The 21,859-nt window shown below is 45.1% G+C and overlaps 1 long non-coding RNA gene across 1 annotated transcript; it reads left to right on the forward strand.

Annotated features, from left to right (window-relative positions):
• The first annotated feature begins 3,824 nt into the window (after positions 1-3,824).
• Positions 3,825-21,070, forward strand: LOC148537649 (uncharacterized). The gene is made up of 3 exons (XR_015873519.1): positions 3,825-3,993; positions 4,478-4,656; positions 19,370-21,070. It is a non-coding gene; the product is annotated as an uncharacterized LOC148537649 (long non-coding RNA).
• The last annotated feature ends 789 nt before the right edge of the window (positions 21,071-21,859 follow it).

The following is a 21,859-nucleotide window of genomic DNA, read 5'->3' on the forward strand; positions in this document are numbered from 1 at the left end:
CGCTTGGATCTCCTCCAATAAAGGAAGAAACATTGTAAGTGTCTCTCTGTTTGTACATAGGTGTACAACTATAGCAGACACTCTTCCACACAAGGAGGCAGAATGCTACAGCAAGTGGTTCTTAAAAATAATTGAAGAGGTGAATGGATGAAGGTGTTATGACCTAGGAATCATAGTAAAAGTTTTATTTTAAATGTTGGTAGTATATTTACTGATATATTTTGTGGATAAAAGTGATATGTCCAATTCTTAAGTTCTAATAATTTATATTTAACTGTAAATATCTCAGTTTCTTCTAAACATGACACATTCATCCACTTGCCTCATCAATTTCCAGTGGTTTGATTGGGTAATACACACCAGTACTAAATGTGACACACCTAAAAAGAAAAGATTCAGGATAGAAGGGATTGCAGACATCCCATTTTTGTCCAAAAAAGTTTTGCTCAATATAAATCTAGAAGATGCTTTCCATTCTGTCTCAGTCCATCCCCACCATAGGCGTTTCTTGCACATCTGCTAGATAGACTATCTGTTTCAGTGGATAGTGATGGTATTCGGCCTCTAAAAACCACTATTAATCTTAATCTTAATAATAATATTATCTTAATCTTAATAATAAGTTCACTGCATATTTTTTTGGATGACATGTTACTCACACATTGTGATCCAGACACATTGATCATGTGTCTGGTTATCCTGACCAAGCTTGGCTACTCCATAAATGAGCCTAAATTGATTCTGATCCCCTCACAAAACAATATTTTTGGGATTTATAAAACTCTAGATGCCCCTTCATTCTATCTGAGGGTCCCTCCAGAGAAGTGGTCAGAAATTTCAAAATATCTAATCACATCGTCTAACATCCAAATTTACACTTAAGGGACTTAGGGCTCTATTTACTACAATTCGCATATTGAATGCGGATTGTAGTGTGATATTACCGAGTGAATTCGCATTGCGAATTCAGGCAATATCACAGGGATTTACTATAAATCCCTTGCAGGGACAGAGCTTGCGATAAAGCTCTGTCCCTGCGGATCCCATCTGCACTCTAGTCGCGGTATTTTCGGAAAAAATACCGCGACTAAGAGCCCGCGCATGCGCCGACCCACCGTCGCTGCTACCCCCACCGATGCTAAGCCCCGCCCCCCACGATCGCGGACCCCCACGACCCCCCTCCCCCCCGTGACCCCCCCTCCCTTCATTACACTTACCTGCATCCTCCTGGCCTCCGGTGATCTTCTTCGGGCTTCCCGATCAGGTGATCTCCCATACTGCACTGGGGCCCAATCACCTGATGACCGGGCAGCAGTGCACTATGGGAGACCAGCTGACCGGAGAGGAGCCATCACCGGAGGCCCGATCACTGGTCCCTGGATTCAGGTAAGTAAAAAACAAATGTTTCAATTTTTGTAAAAAATTTTTTGCAGCAATCAGCTTGCGGTCTGTTTAGACCACACAGCTGATTACTGGTACCGGCTCCCGCCTCTGCTCTCCCCGTTAGAGCAGAGCATGAGTTCGGTAACCGGGGGAGACCCTGGATAACGCCACCTCCAGGTGGCGTTATTATCACAGGGCTTCCCCCTGTATTTTTTTACATTTTATTTTTAGTAACTCTGGTCAGATCACATTTCCCATTACAATTATGGGAAATACGATCTGCTTTACTAAAAATAAGTGATACTTAGGGCTTGGAGTAGAATTTTACTAATTCTACTCCAATTGCCCTGTAATAACTACAGGTGAAACTAAAATAATGTGAAAAGGGTGTGAAAACACCCTTTTTCACTTTATTTTAGTAAAAATAATGTTAATAAATAGAGCCCTTAGGGCTCTATTTATTAACATTATTTTTAATGTTAAAGTTACTAAAGGTTCGTAAAGTTCGTAAAATTCTACTCCAAGCCCTAATTATCACTTATGTTTAGTAATCAGATCGCATTTCCCATAATTGTAATGGGAAATGCAATCTGCCTGCAAGTTACTAAAAATAAATAAATGGTGGGGGGCGGGGCTTGCCAGCCCTCTGCAGCCCACAGACACTTACCTTCTTCTGTGTCTTCTGGCTGCTCCTCTTTGCATGTGGCCGACTCCTCTGTAAGAAGTGAGCAGCCAGGTGCAGCTGAGATGCTCCGAGATGAGTAGTGGACCGTATTTGTCGTTAAATTTAGCATCTACAACGCATTGCAGATATAGCAAAAGGTTGCTCACAGTGTACAAGAGATGCCAGACTGTGACTTTAACCGCACAGGAATTGGTTTTACAAATGTATAAAATCACAGATGTACTTACCATGGAGAAAAACAGTGGTTGCTCGCTTCTTAGCCATTTTCACACAGATTTGGACTCAGTCACACAGATGTACAAATGTTGCAAACCCCAGTGGTCACAGTACGTTAGCAATACAGTTTTGTCACTTCCAGTTGTCTCAATTATGCGAATAAGATGCACATTTTCAGCAAAAAAAGACGATTGGCACAGGACCTGGCACGCAGAGATGGGATATTTTTGGCGCAAATGAAGTCACAGTACAAAAAGTCACATCTGTAAATTAATGAAACAGAGAGAAGATTGCCCTCAGAACAGAGGGATGATTGTGCAATGCACATGTCTATATGTAGTTATAAGTTGTACTGTACTTATTTCCTATTGCAAAATAAAACAAGAGAAAAATATGTTAACCACTAAAGCCAGGTGCTAGGGAGTCTTTAATGCTATATTTTATGACCTTCAGTAACGAATATTATGCATTATGAAGTTTGTGTTTTGGCTAAAGAGAGATAAATCCAGGTTTTAAATGGAAAACTATATCATAGGATATTCAATCAGTTCTTTGGCTGGATTAAGCTGGCTCATTATGATCCATGCACAAGCGGGGCTTGGTCAGGTTTCAATGCATGTGGGTGCTCAAGTTTCAGTTTAAAGTTCAAAAAATAGATTCTAGGGGAAATGTATTTTCTAAGTCTGTATATATACTGTATATATAATGTATGTTATGCCTCATTTATATAATCAGCAAGTGAAATATGTTGTTAAATAACTGTTCCTAGAGACATCCATTTAAAACACTTTTTATAGTAGATGATTTGAAGCAGCAGAGATGGTAGATTTACATTGCAGACCTGGCATGAAATCCTTCTTATCCTCCTGATATTTGATACCATGACATACGCATTCTGCAGGGAGATGTTATGAAGTTTGTATAACATTTCAGGAAAGATAAACCAGGAAAATAAAACCTACTGTTCTAGTGATAAAGGGAGGGTATATCACATTGCTTCTTGGGAGAGCAAAAGTGACTAATCCCAGGGAACCAAGTGTAATCTAATAATTATTGGGCAGAGTTCATTAATGTAAAAATGTTGAGGAAACCTTCTTGCTTTTTTTTCCCAAACATATGGAGAGCTGGCTTTAATATGCATACAACCACCATTTGCATATCAATGAATGCTCTACATTAGGAGAAGTATTACTATAGGGACTAATACAGTATGGAGACAATGATACATGTGAGATATATACAGTATAGTGCCTGTGATACATGTGACATACATATGACGACAATATGCGACAGTATGTAACCTTGGTATATGTAAAATGCATAAGAGGATAATAACAACATTTTGGGAGTACAAATCAGGACCCCAGTTTGTTCCGAAAAGGGGACATGGCCTTGTTCCAGCTAGGCCATGCCCGCTGGAGGATGACGTTTTGGAGGTGTGACTGCATGTAACGCCCCGGTTCTCACATCACGCTGGAGGCGAGTCCTGCACTCCTGCAGCTGCTGGGCTACCCCCAGTCTCCTCCCTGCACTGAATGGCAGCAGCATGTGACAGTTCCTGCTGGGCCGGCATGAGGTCCAGTGACAGGGGGGTACAAAGGGTACACCCCTCCTGGGCACCGAGGTTCAGAGGGGCACAAAACAGGACCAAGGCACCTAATTGTGATTTATAAACTGGCCACACCGGCCGCCCATCTGGCAGAGCACAAGTAGGTAAAATAACAATTATCAAGCTGCCCCCCTCCTCTGATTACCATGGTCACCTTGTTCAGTCCGTGCTGTACATAGTATGGATGACGTCGCAATGTAATTACATGTGAAGCTGCACACACGTCGGCTCTTCCCTATTGTGTCCCTGCCTCCCTACTGCCACTGCCAAATATGAGGAGCAGGAACAGGTAACCGCTGGGCACAACTTCGACCAGCAGCACCACTGAAAGTTACACCTATGAGCACAGCGTTAAAATGGACGTGTACTGTTCCACCTGAGAGGCGTGTCATAAAGTTGACTTACATCCTTATGTAGATGAGCCCCGAAGCAGCAGTTGTTGCTCAGTAAGATCTACTTGTTCATGAAAACACACTGATACATCATTGATGATGATCCTATTTGAATGTACAGTATATATATATATATATATATATATATATATATATATATATATATTTTTTTTATTATTTTTTTTCCCCAAGTATATAACAGCTACATAATGGGAGTAAGGTGCAAGAGATTGCTAGACTCTTCAGGGAGTCAGGGAGATTGCACCCATGAGGCAGCCACTGCAACAATCGACCAAGAAGTTGAACTGGAAGAGAAGAACCAGAGTGACACTGACTGGCAGCAGCCTGCACCAGAGGCAGTGTGTAGTGTGGTAAGTGACAGTGTATTTTTCATTTATTTAATTTCCATTCTAATGAAATCCTTTGTGTATATATATATATATATATACATATATATATATATATATATAATATATATATACACACACTCACACATACTGACATCTACCTGCACAATTACAGCATTACAGTGACTTATTTTGGTGGTATATGTAGGGGAGGGACGTGTGGGTGCAGGGAGTCCAAGTGGGGGGTGGCCCCCAGGGATATCAGAGTACTGAGCCCCGAGGCTTCTGTTGCCGGCCCTGGATGGCACACGGTTCTGCCCACGCTCCCCTCAGTGGCTTACCACAGCATACAGCCATTCTCTGATTCTTAACTACGGCTGCCGGAGCTCAACTCTGATCTGGCCACATTCAGAGCTGACGCACATGGGCAGCAGCTCATTGTACAGTGTGAGTAAAATAGACAATGGGGGAGCTGCCACACAGTCAGTCAAAAACAGACAACTGATCTTATAATTCTGCGAAAAAGTCATTTTTGGTTTTGGTTTCCTGATTAATGCTGGGATTATGCTGAGCTAGCCATGGCACTGACACATAACACATGGATTTCTAACTAACTGGATTATGTATGATGGGCACAGATCAATAGCCTGTGGTGAAACAGAAGTTTTCTGAACAATAATAAGTTTATGTCATTGGTAATGCAGATTGTAGTGTGATATTAACGAGTGAATTTGCATCGCGAATTCAGGCAATATCACAGGGATTTATTACAAATCCCTTGCAGGGACAGAGCTTGCGAGAAAGCTCTGTCTCTGTGAATCCCCTCCGCACACTTATCACGGTATTTTCGCAAAAAATACCGTGACAAGTGCCGACGCATGCGCCGACCGTCGTTAAGCCCCTCCTGGTGCTAAGCCCTGCCCCCCACGATCGCGGACCCCTCCGCGACCCCCCCTCCCTTAATTACACTTACCTGCAGTCATCGGTGCTCCGGTGATGTCCTCTGTGGCTCCGGTCAACTGACATCCCATACTGCACTGGGCACCAGCACAGGCTGGGAGACCAGCTGACCGGAAGGAGGACATCACGGGAGCCCCGATCACCAGTCCCTGGACTCAGGTAATTTATTTTTTTTTTACTATTTTTTTTTCTTTTTTTAGTAGTGATAAGCGTGTGGTCTGTTTAGACTACACAGCTGATCACTGGGGCTGGCTGCGGGCTCTCCTCTCCCCATCAGAGCAGAGTAGGAGTCCGGTAACTGGGGGAGATCCTGGATAACGCAACCTCCAGGTGGCGTCATTATCACAGGGCTTACCCCCGGTATTTTTTCACAATTTATTTTTAGTAACTTTGGCCAGATCACATTTCTATTACAATTATGGGAAATGCGATCTGCTTACTAAAAATAAGTGATATTCAGGGCTTCAAGTAGAATTTTACGAATTCTACTCCAATTTCCCTGTAGTAACTTTAGGTGATACTGAAATAATGTGAAAAGGGTGTGAAAACACCCTTTTTCACATTATTTTAGTAAAAATAATGTTAAGAAATAGAGCCTTTATGATTTGAGTCCAGCAGTACCTGATGAATCCTGAGCAGTGGCGGAAAAAGGTAGGAGCTGCTTCTGATCCTGAGCATGGGACTTGCATGCTAACAGCGAGGCTTTCAGTGCATATGCGGCTCACACAGCAAAGTATGTCAGGGACTGTACTAGTACAGGAACCTTGTTCAGGGGCATCACAACTTGCACACTTTTCAGAGCAGAAATATATAAATAGCAGAATGTTTGATTTATATATGTTGACATATATGTTGACATTTTAGAGTAAAAGTAGAATAAAATTCTTAGCTGAAATATTTCCTTGTCAAAAGCTTGTACTTGCCTCTGAACTCTACCTGTTGCATATTTTTTCCTTTACTTTACTTTCTTAAATGTGCCAAATCAATCTATTTGATTGTTCTCTGAATTGCTGCATCTAGGTACAGTATGTGGCCAAATCTGGGCCAGATCCACAATTAGGAGACTTGACTTTGGATATAATAAAACTAAGGGGTATGTTTACTAATAGGTCGTTTTGCAATGTTAGTATTTTTTCAGGGTTTTACCAGTAGCTTTGTATCCCACAGATTCAGTAAAGCCAAAACCATCAGAATAAAAGAAGGTACAGTAGTTTAAAAAAAAAATTGTTAAAACATGCCCTAATCAACAGTAAAAAAAAAAATTATTATAAAATTAGCTGAGGGCTCCATAGACACGAAGCATATAAGCGACCTAATTTTTTGTAATTGGTTAAAAGGTTGGGAGCCTGTTGCTAGGTAGATTAATTGGTTTGTTTGATAGTGACGGGCATAGGATTTAGCCTATGAATAGTGTTTAGGGCGTATACCTTTAAGTAACTATTTAAGGAAGGATTTGAATAGGGTTCAGCCTCTTTGCAGTTTGGAAGTCCCACCCACCCACCCACCCACCAGCTTATAAGTTACATGTCGTTTGTCTTACTAACCTTTAAAATAAGATATAGAAGTAACACAAGGCGGGAAGGCGCTACTAGCCAGCGGCTACACGTGGCATAAGTGGTCGTTGTGGGGCACTGACCCTTTTGAAAGACGGCGGCTATGTCCTACCCCTGCAGGAGGACAGCGGGCGATTCCTTACGGAGCGTCCACACTGTGCCAGAGTAAGGGGTGGTGAGTCCTGCACAACGCAGGTTATGCCGTTATAGAGGGGGGGGGCGTTTTAGTGGTCCCCCAATTTTTTAAGGTAGTCAATTTGGTTAGAGCTGGTGTGTGGTAGTGTCCTTCTTTGCCACCCTTATTATTTAAATTAAAATTAATTAAATAAATACAGTTAATTTTAAACCAATGCAGTGGTGTTTTGTGTTTTTTATTAGTTGTAAGATAGCTTAACGGGTTATATTTACAAGTGTTAATTGCAATAAATTAATGGACAGCTTAATGAAAAACAGTTTGACAACATAAAAAAATAAATAAATAAAAAACACTAAAAGAAAAGTAAAAAAACATCATTTGAATGCTTGATTGTTTTTCATTTTGAAAGTGTGTATATCTGATTAAGACACTATGGATAATACTTGCAGAATATTCCCAGAATACCTGCAAAAGTTAAGCATCACCTGGATGTACAGTACCATTGGGAGGACTGCAGCATATCTATCCGATATCTGCCAGCGTCCTTCCATTCTGACAGTAGAAGCAGCCCCCTACAGGTTCCTACAGGGGCTGCGAGTACTGTTGGATTTAGCAAGCTTGGCACCGGTAGCTAGCACCGTCTTTAGATGGCGTTAGCCACTGTAGGCTACGGGCTACATAACACAGAAAATACTGGGGGCGGGATGTATCAAAGCTTACCGACGCGGTCTAAGCTCTCGTATGGCGGTGCTGACTTCATCGATGTGAAAAGTAGTTCCGCCTCCCTTGCTACGTATGCGCAGCCGCCTTGTCCCATCAGCTGTGTATGCAGCATCGCGGGAGTTCAGTGACGCTCTATGTAAAGAAACCCGATGAAGTCAGCACCACGCCATACGAGAACTTAGACCGCGTCTGTAAGCTTTGATACATCCCGCCCCGGGAGAGGATTCTTCAGATAATAATTATAATAATAATTGTATTTATATAGCACTTTTCTCCATCAGGGCTCAAAGTCACTTTATGAAATCAAAAACAATTTCAGGGGTTTAGGGGTCTATTTACTAAGCCTTGGATGGAGAGAAAGTGAACAGAGATAAAGTACCAACCAACCAGCTCCTAACTGTCATTTTTCAAACATAGCCTGTGACATGGCAGTTCGGAGCTGATTGGCTGGTACTTTATCTCAATTCACTTTATCTCCATCCAAGGCTTAGTAAATAGACCCCACAGTATTACAGAAAGAACAAAACAAAAACATAATGGGTACGATGAGCATTACGATGAGCATAGTGTTGGTGGAGCCATTTTGGGTAATAACTTCTACAGGATATATGTGCCACATTTATGAAGGGTACCAGGCGAGGCAGCCATTTTAAGGCCACCATTTAGTAACAAGTTTAATCACCAAAACGAGTGATAAATTTCACTGTGTATGATAAATGGTGCTCCAGCCAATCAGCTCCCAACTGACATTTTTCTAACAGTTGGGAGCTGGTAAACTACAGGTCCCTGCAAGCCTCCCCCGCATGCTGGTACTTGGAGAACCACAATTACAAGCATGTGGGGCATTAAGGGCCCGCTGGTACCTGTTTACCTACAAAAGAAATATTAACCACTTGCCTGGCACAGTCGTATCAGATACGACCATGCCAGACTGGGCTTTACTTGACATGGTCGTATCTGATACGACCAGTCAGAAATGGCCACTGGGCGGCTGCGGGAAGCTAATCTTCCCACTGCCGCCTATATCAGAGGGACCTCCTGGTCCCTCTGCATCACAGGATTCTCTTCCTGTGTGTCCCGATCACTGTGGCCAGCAGTGACCGGGCAGAGGGCGTGACCCCCCTACCTGCGCGGCTTCCCTGCTGTGTCCCAGGCCTGGGCAGCCGGCGGGATCTGCTCCCCCTTGTCCCCGCCAGCGTGGCATTGACTTCTAGAAGCAGCAGCGACGGCTCGTTAGCCGCGGCTGCTGCTGTTTCCGGGGAGTGGGCGGCTAGCCCACCCCTTCCTTCACCGGCGCTGGCTGGCAGTGGCTGCCGGTGACATCCAACTACAGGAGCAGCAGCTGCGGTTCCTGTCAGCCACGGCTGCCGCTCTGTCCTCGGGGAGTGGGTGGCTAGCCCTTCCCTTCCTTCACCGGCGCTGGCTGCCGGTGACATCCAACTACAGGAGCAGCAGCTGCGGCTCCTGTCAGCCACGGCTGCCGCTCTGTCCTCGGGGAGTGGGTGGCTAGCCCTCCCCTTCCTTCACCGGCGCTGGCTGCCGGTGACATCCAACTACAGGAGCAGCAGCTGCGGCTCCTGTCAGCCACGGCTGCCGCTCTGTCCTCGGGGAGTGGGTGGCTAGCCCTTCCCTTCCTTCACCGGCGCTGGCTGCCGGTGACATCCAACTACAGGAGCAGGAGCTGCGGCTCTTGTCAGCCGCAGCTGCTGCTCTATGCCTAGGGAGCCAGCGGCTAGCCCAACCCTAACTTCAGCAGCGCTGGCTGCCCCTATCAAAGCCACCAAAGCAGCAGCTGCAGCATCGTCGGCGGCTACTGCTCTGTTCCCGTCCCACACAGCCAGCAGCACCTCATGCTCTTCTCTCCTCCCCCGGCCAGGCGATTACATAGTGCCCAGTCCCCAGCACCTCCTACTGCCTACAACTCCGCCCCTGTCCCGATCACTGCTGGACACAGTGATCGGGCATTGTACATGCCCGCCCCAAAAAAATCACACAATCTATATCCATTATAATATATATATATATGCGGAGATGTGTATATATTTATATATATATATATATATATATGCGGAGATGTGTGTATATATATATATATGTATACGGAGATATATATATATATATATATATATATATACACACAAAAACATGCATGGATCTCACAACTGTGTATCTTTCTGTGTAACTCTGACCTGCTTAGGCTAGACTGGCTATTCTGAAGCAGGTCTGTTTTTTTATAAGTTTTCAGAAATAATAGTGTGCGAGTGAAACACTCGCACTCTATTACATTGCCCGAGTTGTATACTCACAATGGCAAAACATCTGGGTGAGTGTTTTGCCATTGTGAGTTGTGGGGGTGTGAGAAACAAGCGAGTTTGCATGTTCATAGGGTGAGTTCTAAAAATGTGCTGGTAAAGCTCTATAGTCGCTTATTTTTTAAAAAATGCACACCCTATTACATCTCGCCCCTGGATGCGAGTTTAGGCCACTCGAGAAGTGGAAATGTGATTTAAATGATAAAAGAGTTTGCATGCTCCCGCAGCCTAATACATCTTGTGATTGGCCAGAGCAGGGCCGAAACAGCTATTTTTGTCACCCGGGGAAAATCAGTAATTTGGCGTCCCCCCCAAAAAAACACAAAAAAGAACATGAAAAGTATGTGTGGTTTCGTAAACAAAGTAATGCCCCTTACAACACATTATGCCACACACTAATGTTCCTTACAACACGTTATGCCACACAGTAATGCCTCTTACAACACATTATGCCACAAAGTAATGCCCCTTACAACACATTATACACAGCAATGCCCTTACAACACATTATGTCACAGAGTTATGCCCCTTACAACACATTATGCCATAGTAATGCCCTTTACAACACATTATGCCACATTAATGGGGATGCAATCGGGAAACCGACTGCCTTAATACTGACAGCCGGCTTCCCGGCTTCTTTATCCCGGTGTGGGAATAAATGACCGGCGTCTGTATCTAGACGCCTGTCATTTACCCGATGCCGGGAGACCGACGCCCGGCATCCCGATCGAAGGGATGCCGGGTGCCGTGAGCGGACAGCCGCTGGGGGGAGGGTTAGGTTTAGGGCACCCGGGTGGGACTCAGGGTTAGGCACCCCCCCGGGAGGGTTAGGCTAGGGGAAGGGGGACTTAGGGTTAGACACCCCCCGGGGGACTTAGGTTTAGGCAGTGCCGAAGGGGGGGTTAGGGTTAGGCACTTAGAGGGGGGATTAGGGTTAGGCACTTGGGGGGGAGGTTTGGGTTAGGCACCCCTAAGGAGGGTTAGGGGGTTAGGTTAGTTTATACTTGCCTTAGGGACGATCAGGATTTCCAGCACTGTCGGGCCTCCGCTGCCGGGCTCTGCTGATCTGTTGGGCTGCCACAGCCGGGAATCAAACTGCCGGCTATGCGGCAGCCGGGATTCCATACCGATTCCCATTAATGCCCCCCAGTGACAGTAGCACCCCCAGAACTGACAGATCTAACATTAAAATGGTATCTCCCAATAAGCCAGCTCCCTTCTCTTACCTGCCGGGGCCACGTGGTGGGTGAGCTCAGCGCGGCGCGGGAAAGGGCTGCCACTCGCCAGGGAATGGTCAGCGCCACTGTTAGTCTAATGTGGTGCTGGTTGTGAACCAATTGGAGCTCGCAGTCTGCGAGCTCTGATTTGCTAGCGACCGGCGCCACATATGACTGACGGCGGTGCTGTGTCTTTCAAGACCGGGCTGCAGGCAGCTGCCTGCAGGTCTCGGCTTTTGTCTCCAAATTCACATGTGCAGCTACTTGGCCCCCCTCGGCAACCTTTCCTCGTTGCCCCCTCAAGTCCGGCGCCAGGAGGAGAAGACACATTGTTATAGATTAGGACTATGAAAAATTCAGTGACAACTGTGGTAAAGGTACAGAATATATGCTTTCAGTCTACTTACCAACTACTTCCTCCATAGTGGCACCGCGACTGGATGTGCACAGCTCAGCTCATGATGGGCCAGAGAAACAAGAAAACATATTTTTGTTGATTTGGACTGTCAAAAATTGAGTGACATCCATGGCAGTAACAAATAAGCACATGCTTTCAGTTTACTCATCAGCTACTTCCTCCTGACAGCTTGCTCTGGTGGATGTTTTTGAAGTATTGGTGCTTTGAAGATAAAGGTAAACCATACATTAACCATTGTTCTGGAAACACTAAAGTGTGTGTGCTATTTTATATTTTTAGTGTGTAAAAAGTGTTTGGTGTGTTAGGGCAAGTGTAATTGTGAATAATGTATGTAAACAAACATTTAACTCAAATAATTTAAAGTGGGCACTCAGCAGGATGTGACTGGTGAGGTGGTGCATCCAACTCATGCATGTTAACTTCTTCTATGATCTCTGCAGGCAGGATTCCCATAACTTGCTCCTTATACTGTAGTCCAGGTTGTAACAACTCACGGATGGGTAATGGATGTTGACCTGTACTTGGGATTGGCGAAGACCCAGAACAGAAGCGCGGAGTCTAACGTGCTGGTGGTATTTACCAGGAACCCCCGCAAGGAAGAATGGACTAGGCTGCACCTGACACGCAGGTCGTGGCCCTCTGTCCAGATTCCCTCGTACATGTGCTGGTGTGCTCAGAAGTGGAGCTAGAAAAATGTAATCAGGTGTATGAGGCATAGTTGACAAGCCAGGTCAGAACCAAATGGACAGAGAAGTACCAGGGAGAAGGCAGAATTAGGTGACGAGTCAAACCAGGAATCACCAAACGCAGTACCAGGGGATCAGATGGAAACGAGTCACAAGGAATAGCCATGGTCAGCACAGTTTCTTCTTTACCTTCCTCCAGATCTTGAGGAACTGACTCACTGTACCACGGATGGCTGGAAGTGATACCGACTGAAGGGCTGGCAACTCTGGTATCACAGGATGCAGTCCGTACTTAATGAAGAAAGGAGAGTACCCCGATGCCTCATGGTACAAATTATTATGAGCAAACTCCGCCCATGGCAACAAGGAAATCCGGTCATCTTGTTTGGCTGAAACATACATCCGAATAAACTTCTCCAGATCTTGGTTTACATTCTCCGTCTGACCATTACTCTGAGGGTGGTAAGCAGATAAGAAACTTAGGTTGATCCTAAAGCATTTACATAATGACCTCCATAACTTAAGGTGCCTACACACTTGGCGATATGCTCACGATCCGACATTGTGTACAATTTCCCTTGTACTTCTGTACTTCTGCACACGATTTGGTGTAAAAATGTGTCCAATGTGACAAACAATCTATCGTGCATCCTTCTTTTTCCAGTGCATCGTGTCCCAGATTGGCAGATCTGCCCTACAGCAAGGCAGATCTGAAGATGCGATGTACGACCAATGGGGACGCACATCGGCATCGTGATCGTTAGTTGAGACTCATGATTAGGACATATTTTACACGATCTGTCATTTCGATGCATCGGAATCAGGCAGATCGTGTAAAAAATTGCTAAGTGTGTAGGCACCTTTAGAGGTGAATTGCACCCCATGGTCTGAAACAATATCTTTGGGAAACTCATGTAGCCTGAAGATTTCTTTTATAAACACATCTACCAATTTTGGAGCTGAAGGTAGACCTTTCAATGGGACGAAGTGAGCTACCTTGGAGAACCTGTCCACCACTACCCAGATTGTATTGAAGCCTTGGCAGAGTGGTAGATCCATGACAAAGTCCATAGATATATGAGACCAAGGACGTTCAGGTACAGAGAGTGGACATAAAGAACTCAAGGGAAGGTGAGGTGGCACCTTGTGTTGAGCACAGATGGTACAGGCTGCCACAAAGACCTTGACATCATGACACACAGTCGACCACCAGTAATTTCTGAGGATTAGCTCCAGAGTTTTCCCTACTCCTGCATGACCGGTGAAGCATAAAAAATTAGCCCACTGGAGTAGTTTAGTCCATTGTTTGTTTTCCCTGGCGGAATCTTGACCTTGCTGGTGACTCTAACAAAGCAAGCAGGGTTCAGAATTGGCTTGTCCTCCCACACTTCATTTTCCTTAGCGGAACTGAATGCTCGGGACAGTAAGTAAATTTTATTGTATTTAAAGTATTTGGAATTTGTAATGGTGCGGATGCCCCAGCATCTGGAACAGGCACCACAGGATGTGACGCTGGCTGTGCTGGAAGAGATCGGAGATTGCCGACTTGCTGCATTAACGTCTGCAAGCACTGCATGATTTGATCCTGGTCTCGTTCTCGCTTCTCCACTCAACAGATCAAATTCTCCAACAGCTCACGTGGCAAGGGGTTGCCAGCTGCATCCATTTGTGGCCAGAGTTTTATGTCTAAACACAGATGGGTAATGGATGTTGACCCGTATAATGTACTGGTGGTATAATGTACTGGTGGTATTCACCAGGAGGTATGGACTTGGCTGCACCTGACACACAGGTCTCGACTCTCTGTCCAGGTTCCCTCATACAGGTTCCAGTGTGCTCAGAAGTGGAGCATATGATGCGTAGTTGACAACACGCGTCAGATCAAATGGACAGCGAAGTACCAGGGAGAAGGCATAATCAGGTCACACAGAAGCCGAAGTCAAACCAGGAACCACAAAACGCAGTACCAGGGAATTAGACAGAAAATGGTCACAAGGAATTGCCAAGGTTAGGAACAGGCAGACAATAGCACAAGGTCAGGTACGCTGGAGCAAGGTATGAGCCTAATCTCTGGCACTGGTGTGCTCCCAGGAACATATATAGATCCAGGTTCAAATCTGGTGCTAATCAGATTTCCCCTATACAGCCTGCATGCAGTAGACACCAGACGAGAGGCGCTGACAGCTGGTGTCAGAGACTTCCCGCCCACTGTCCTTTGATGGGACCCCAGCGCCGCCGGACCTGGTAAGTGACCGCCGGGTTCGGCTGCGCTGTGACACAGGTATTTCATGCAAAGTGGGGGCTTCCATCAGTTTGTGCAGCATCTTGGTGCCCCTGTTCCTCATCATGCCAGGGGCGTTCTCGACGGTTCCTGAGATGCTGGGCTGTTCCCAACACTCTCATGGCAGAGCAGTGGTGAGAGAGAGTGCCCTACACAACTTCTTCCTACGTGGGACACTGCAGCCCACAGGTGGAATGGTGAAACAGTGCCCAAAAACCAGCAACGTCCAGCCAAAATTGGGACAGTTGGGGGGTATATTAGGACTCTTCAGAAACCTTATCTTTTTATATCTGAAAATGTTTTCTGCACTGGGCCTTAGAACGCTGCAAGGGCCCCACTGCACTGACAACCTACTCCACTTATCCCCATAACAGGCATTTGCACTTGAATGATGTTTTATAGTATGGCTGCCTAATATCTGATTGTAGCTAGGGACAATTGCTGAAACAAGGGTCACATGTTTTTCATACTAGAACCTGATATTTCTCTCTGATTTTGTCTTAGAAATCTGGCTCTCCCCTTCCTGCCTCCTGCTAAACTTCCTGCACTTCCTCAGCACCTACTGTCTCCCTATTCTTCTCCACACTATGGGGTCTATTTACTAAGCAGTGTTAGGAGACAGAGTGAAAAGTGATAAGGTGCCAGCCAATCAGCTGCTAACTGCCATCTCACAGGCTGTGTTTGAATAATGACAGTTGGGAGCTACTTGGCTGGCACCTTATCACTTTTCACTCTGTCTCCTAACACTGCTTAGTAAATAGACCCCTATATCTCCTGTCTCCTCCATCTTAATATAATACAAACAGACGAACAAGATGGACAAACACAGAAAAATTAAACCTACACTAGCACTAACACTACAACCAAACACACCACACTCCCACACAAATAAACACTGATAGAACAAAAAAAGAATGTATACAGAAGACAATACATGGGACAGACGCTATAAATGACAAGAGCAAAGAAAAAGCATAAGACTACTTACACCTCCATTCAGATATTGCCAAATAAATCCTCAGAAACTTCAACCAAACTTGAACACAAGCAAATCACCTCACTCCACCATTTGTGAATGATTTTAGTGATTTGGGACATTTATTGAGGTGATTGTGATGTCAAAAGAGCATGTGGTAAGTGAAAACCAATAGAAAAGCACCAGGAAGTGTTTGCGGATTCCATCGGCTTTTGTACGGTTTCATAAATTTTGCAGCTTCATTTTTTATGGCGGGTTCCATCGGAAAAATGTAAACTAACTCCTGAAACCGGTGGACATCGATGGCGGTTTTCAAAACACTGGCAAAACTGATACTTAGTAAATACTGTATTTGGCCATCCCGCCATTGATTTCAAAACAATGGCAAACGTGTCACTCAGTAAATTTACCCCTAAGATTGGCACTATTGACAAGACTTTAGCAGCACACAAAAGAACCTCATTGGCAAATTTAACACTCTTCAAAATACAGTCTTTTAAAGAATAAGATTGAACTTACTTTAAAATTGACAGATTAAGCTCAAATTTCTAATGCCAAATCTTCTAAAATAACAGCCTGTAGGCATCCAAATTGGCAGTGTGAGTAGTTATTCTCTGTTATAAAAGGAGACAATCAAGACAGAAGTGTAGGTGTCTAATTTTAGTAATTATGAATAACAGTTTTGACTTACTGAAGAAAATAAATGCATAAATGCTTCTTGTATCCACAATTTGACATATTTTAAATATTTTTTCTTATACTAATATTCTAGTATTGGTATAGAGTTACATTCTGCTTATATTCAGGATATTTTATATGAGCCAAACAGAATAACATTGGAAGGCTAGAAACCCATAAATTATCAGACTTGAGTAGAGCCAGAAAGATGGAAATCTAGACATGAGCCAAGAAAGAATGTCACTATATCCTGTAGTGAATTCCAAGAAAACAGCCATATTTATTGAATAGATGGTGAACTAAAGAAACTATGACAGGATCAGCTGTAGCAAAATATCTGTTTTCTATGCAGAACAGAAATAAAATAGTTTTATTTTCTTATGTCATCTATGTAGCAAATAACTGCTATGTTCATGCTGTTATTACTTTGTTACTTTTTTTTATTTGATGGTTTTTTTTTGCTATTTTCATTATTTAATATTGTTGATTGAGTCACTCTAGGGGGCATATTTACTAAAGTGCATTTTTTTAAAAGTTGAGATGTTGCCCATAGCAACCAATCAGATTCTACTTAACATTTATCTAGCACCTTCTAGAAGATAATAGGTAGAATCTGATTGGTTGCTATGGACAACATCTCCAATTCTAAAAACCCGCGCCTTAGTAAATATAGCCCTAGGTATTAAGGAGATTGAATGTACTCTTATCTGCATAGCGTATTGTGTATAAGTTAACTTCAGCGCATGATTAGAAAACGAGCACATGCAAATGCAGAGTCATTGCAATTTGAGCACATTGATCATTACCACCAAAGAGGCAGAACTGGGGTGGGAGGAGGCGTTTTCACCTAGGTAGAGTTCAGTAAGGTCACATTCATAAAGGTGGTCCCTGCAGCCCAGCACATACGGTACTGTAAGGAGGTGTATCTATTTTTCCCATTTACATTTCTTTTGACTAATACATGCAGGATCAGCCCCCTTGTGTACAAGAAGAGCAAGGATGAATTAATGAGATGTAGTTATTATACCTACCATCGAGATGCCGGCTGCCGAAATCCCGGCGCCGAAATTCTAAATCACGGACAGAAGACCGGTGCCAGAATCCTGGCATCAGTGCAGATGCCGATGCCAGAATCCCGACAGTCGGCATCCCGATCATTAGTATAGGGTTGCCTTTAGCTGTTAGCCGTGGGGGGAGGGGGGGGGAGGTTTAGGCACCCCGGGGAGGTTAGTGATTGGCTGCGGTAGGGGGAGGTTACAGTTAGGCTGCGGACAGGGAGTTTTAGGGTTAGGCACCACCAGGGGGGTGGAGGTTAGGGATAGGCACTAAAGGGGGAGGGTGAGATTTAGGCACCAGGAGGGTTAGGATGCAGCAAAGGAGGGTTAGGTTTAGAGGGTTAAGTGGAGAGAGTTAGGATACTTACTTAACCCCTGTTGGGATACCGAGCATCGGGATGCCGCTGCAGTGTAAATTACTGTACTTAGTGGGTGTAGACGTGTCCCTGTCAGCTGCAGTCCAAAAATAACTATTTGGAAAAAATGCCTTTTTTTGCCAGTGCTAAAAAACCATTTCCAGTCTTTTATTATAATTCAATTAATATTGTATTATTGCAATTTATTCCCCCTCCCCCCCGCCAATCCACCAGAGCCATGCCAGAATCTACTGCACATTCGCGGGTCTCTGGGAAAATGGCAGCATGCCTTTTTCCCAGGGACATTTTTTCTGCGTATGTCACCGGGAAAATGGGCGCAGCAATATTCCCAATTATTTTTTTGCTGCTCTGCAGTGCAGGTCCGGCGCTACGGAACAGCACACCGGAATCTGCAGAAAGGTAAGTATGATTAACTATGGGTGCACGGTGTGGGCCCCCCTGGACCCTTGCACCCATTATAAAGATGCCCCTGCTGCACAGGTTCCAGCGCTGTTGGCTGATCTAGTTCCTTATTGTTCTGCTGAATTTGGTCTGCAGGCCTGCTCCCACGATACTCTCTACTGGCACACCAGATCATTAGCAGCTGTAATTTTCGCCATCCATCTCAGTCCACCCCCCCCAACCAAATAACATTGTTCCCTCAGTTGCCTTTTGTCTTATGTGCTCTCTCCTCCATCCTGTATCTCCTGCTCTTTCCATTCTTTATCTAAGTTTGCCCTCTTTTTTTCTCCTTATTGATCCCCCCCCACTCAGCTAATCCTCACCGATAGGAGTAATGCCTATGTATAGTTCTACAGTATAAACAGCAAGACACACCCATTCGGTCATTACAATCCAAAAGCCGGACTCTATTATTGGTATTTATCTATGCCTTATACCCACTGGACTAATTGGTCACTTTATATTTACAGAATATTAAGCAGAACTTCTCTTTGAGCATATATCAATTGATGAGGTCACAGCCAGGGCCATTAAGAGCCAGCCTGGATAAAGGTGGCATGGCCTAATTGTGGGAGGTGTGGCCACACCCCCTTACGGGAAAAAACTAGTTGCAGCGCCACTACCAGCGCAAATCTAGGGGGAGGTGCGCGATCAGGGGGAGGTCTCCCTTTGAAGCCCAGCACACAGCAGTGTGTGCTAGGCTGCTCAACTGAAAGTTAAGAGAGAGGGAGAGGGGGGGCGGCATCGGACCCGGGCCCCTCCAGCAAGCCTGGGCTTGGGAAATTAGTACCCGCTCCCCCCCTCCTCTTTGCACACTTGGTCATTGCTGCTTGATTTTCAACATATCAATTGTTTTCTTGTGGCTTTATACGAGGGCTGATTGAAAAGTAATGAGACTGCTTCTGTTTTTCTGTCCCATAGGTAGACGTGGCAACGTTATGCTGTTTAATGTGAAGCTCATACATCAATGTATCTGAACCTGCGGTTGGACTGCTGTAGTCTTCTTTATTTGGTCACAGTGAGCAGAAGATCTCTGTACGTTTCGTCATGGTGGATGAGGAAGACGTGTCTGTGAGATTACGTCAGAGATGTGTGATTGAGTTTTGTGTTAAACTTGGAAAAAGCGGAAATGAAACTCATGAAATGTTACGGCAAGCATACAGTGGAGAAACAATTAGCCGTGCTACAGTATTTCGGTGGTGGAAGCACTTCAAAGAGGGTAATGGAAGACCATCCACCGCGGTTGCAGATATCAAAATTACCAAAACTGCAGAAGGTTAACTTTATACAAACTTTCGACTTCACTTCTTGCATCTCATTCGAACAGGTTCAGCATATTGTGACAAAGGAACTGAAAATGCATCACGTGTGTGCCAGGTGGGTACCCAGAAATGTCACAGAAAAGCAAATGAGATGACGAGTTGGATCGTGCAAGAACACCGTTCGAATATCAGAGAGGACTCCAGATTGCCTGACATCGATTGTTACATGTGACGAATTGTGGATTCGTCATCATGATCCGGAATCCAAACAACAGTCCAGTGTATGGTAACACACAAATTCACTGCCCAAAAAATTCTTTGTGTTTCCTCTGGCATGTAAAGTCATGCTTCTGCTGTTCTTTGATGCGCACTGTATGATTCTACAGCACTGGGTTCTCCGTGGAGACAATTAATGGTGACTACTATGCAAATGCCCTGAAAAACCATTTGCGTGGAGCCATGAGGAAGAAAAGACCACATTTGCTGAAGAAGCAGTGGTCTTTGTTCCACGACAATGCCCGACCGCATGTTGCTGCAGTTGCATTGGCAGCACTGACTGAAATTAATGGGACAACACTGGAACACCCTCCATATAGCCCAGACTTAGCGGAATCGGTATGAAATACCGCTGGCCCGCATGGCCGGCGGTTCGATTCCCGGCAGCGGCAGCCCGACAGATGAACAGATCCCGGCAGCGGCAGCCCGACAGTGTTGGAAATCCCGATCGTCCTCAGGTAAGTAATAACTAACCTAACCTAACCCCCCTAACCCTTCTTAGGGGTGTCTAACCCAACACCGCCCAAGTGCCTAACCCTATTCCCCCCTGTAAGTGCCTAACCCTAACCCTCCCTCCCCCTAGCCTAACCCAAGCCCCCCCAGGGGGGGGGCCTAACCCTAAGTCCCCCTCGGGGGTGCTAAACCTAACCCTCCCCCCAACGGCTGTCCGCTCGCGGCGCCCGACATCCCTTCGATCGCGATGCCGGGCGCCTGCCTCCCGGCGTCGGGAAAATGACAGGTGTCTAGATATTTAACCCACGCCGGGATAAAGCAGTCGGGAAGCCGGCTGTCGGGATCACATCAGCCGGTTTCCCGATTGCATCCCGACTTAGCGCCCTGTGATTTCTGGGCATTCCAAACCCTGAAAAACAACTGCACGGAAAGAAGTTCTCAACAGACGATGAAGTGAAAAATGCCACAGCTGCAACACTAATAGTGATGTCTCAAAACAGTCTGCTGCACGTCTTTGAGTCATTGAAATGCTGCAAAAAATGTGAAGGACGCTACTTTGAAAAAGAAAAATGTTCAAATCCTGTGGAGTCATCTGATTCTGAATAAAAAAATCAGTCTCATTACTTTTCAATCAGCCCTCGTATTTGTTACTGATATTCAGTGGTACCACTTTTTTTCTCCAAATTATACTATTTTAATAAATTGTGCTGGTATATATAGGTGCCTGTGCAAGTGTAAGAAGCATCCCCCCCACACACACTGTTAAGTTGCAGGGGACCCACTTCAATTAAAATATCCCTACTAGCTCAGCTTCCTCTCTCTTCACCCCTCTACATGTTGCCACACCTCCAGGTCTCCTACAGCTCCTCCATCTTCCTCCTCCCCTGCTTCCACTGGCTGGGCTACACAGAGGCTCTCAGAAGTTCCCCAGCTGTGCTTCTGCTTCTGCCCTCTCCATGTGTGCTCCCCTCCTTCACTATGAGACCGTGCCTCTGCCACCTATATCAGCTGTGTTTCTGCCACCCCTCCATTATGTGTGTGGGCCTCTACCTCAGTCCCCATCCCCATCCATATCTATTGCATAGTCTCCATCTGTGCCTCTGTCCCCTTCTATATGTGACTCTGATACTTCCCCCGTCGGTGCCTCTGCACTGTATGTCATCTGTACCTCTGCCACCATCTCCATTTGTGCCTCTGTCCCTTTCCTCTTCTGTACCTCAGCTACCTCCTCATGTGTGCCTATAACAACCCCTCCCCCCATGACTGGAGCCTGACAACTGCCATCAGAAGTGGCACAGACCAACAGCAGCAAGACGGCATACAGTAATCTAAAGCATGGCAGGTAAGCACAATTATCCATTTCTGTTTATTTCTGTTTTATGTGTGTCCTCTCCAACAGATTTAGTATATAGTGAGAGGA

This window comes from Taudactylus pleione, unplaced genomic scaffold, assembly GCF_031769625.1.
Source record: "Taudactylus pleione unplaced genomic scaffold, aTauple2 ptg000046l, whole genome shotgun sequence".
Taxonomy (NCBI): domain Eukaryota; kingdom Metazoa; phylum Chordata; class Amphibia; order Anura; family Myobatrachidae; genus Taudactylus; species Taudactylus pleione.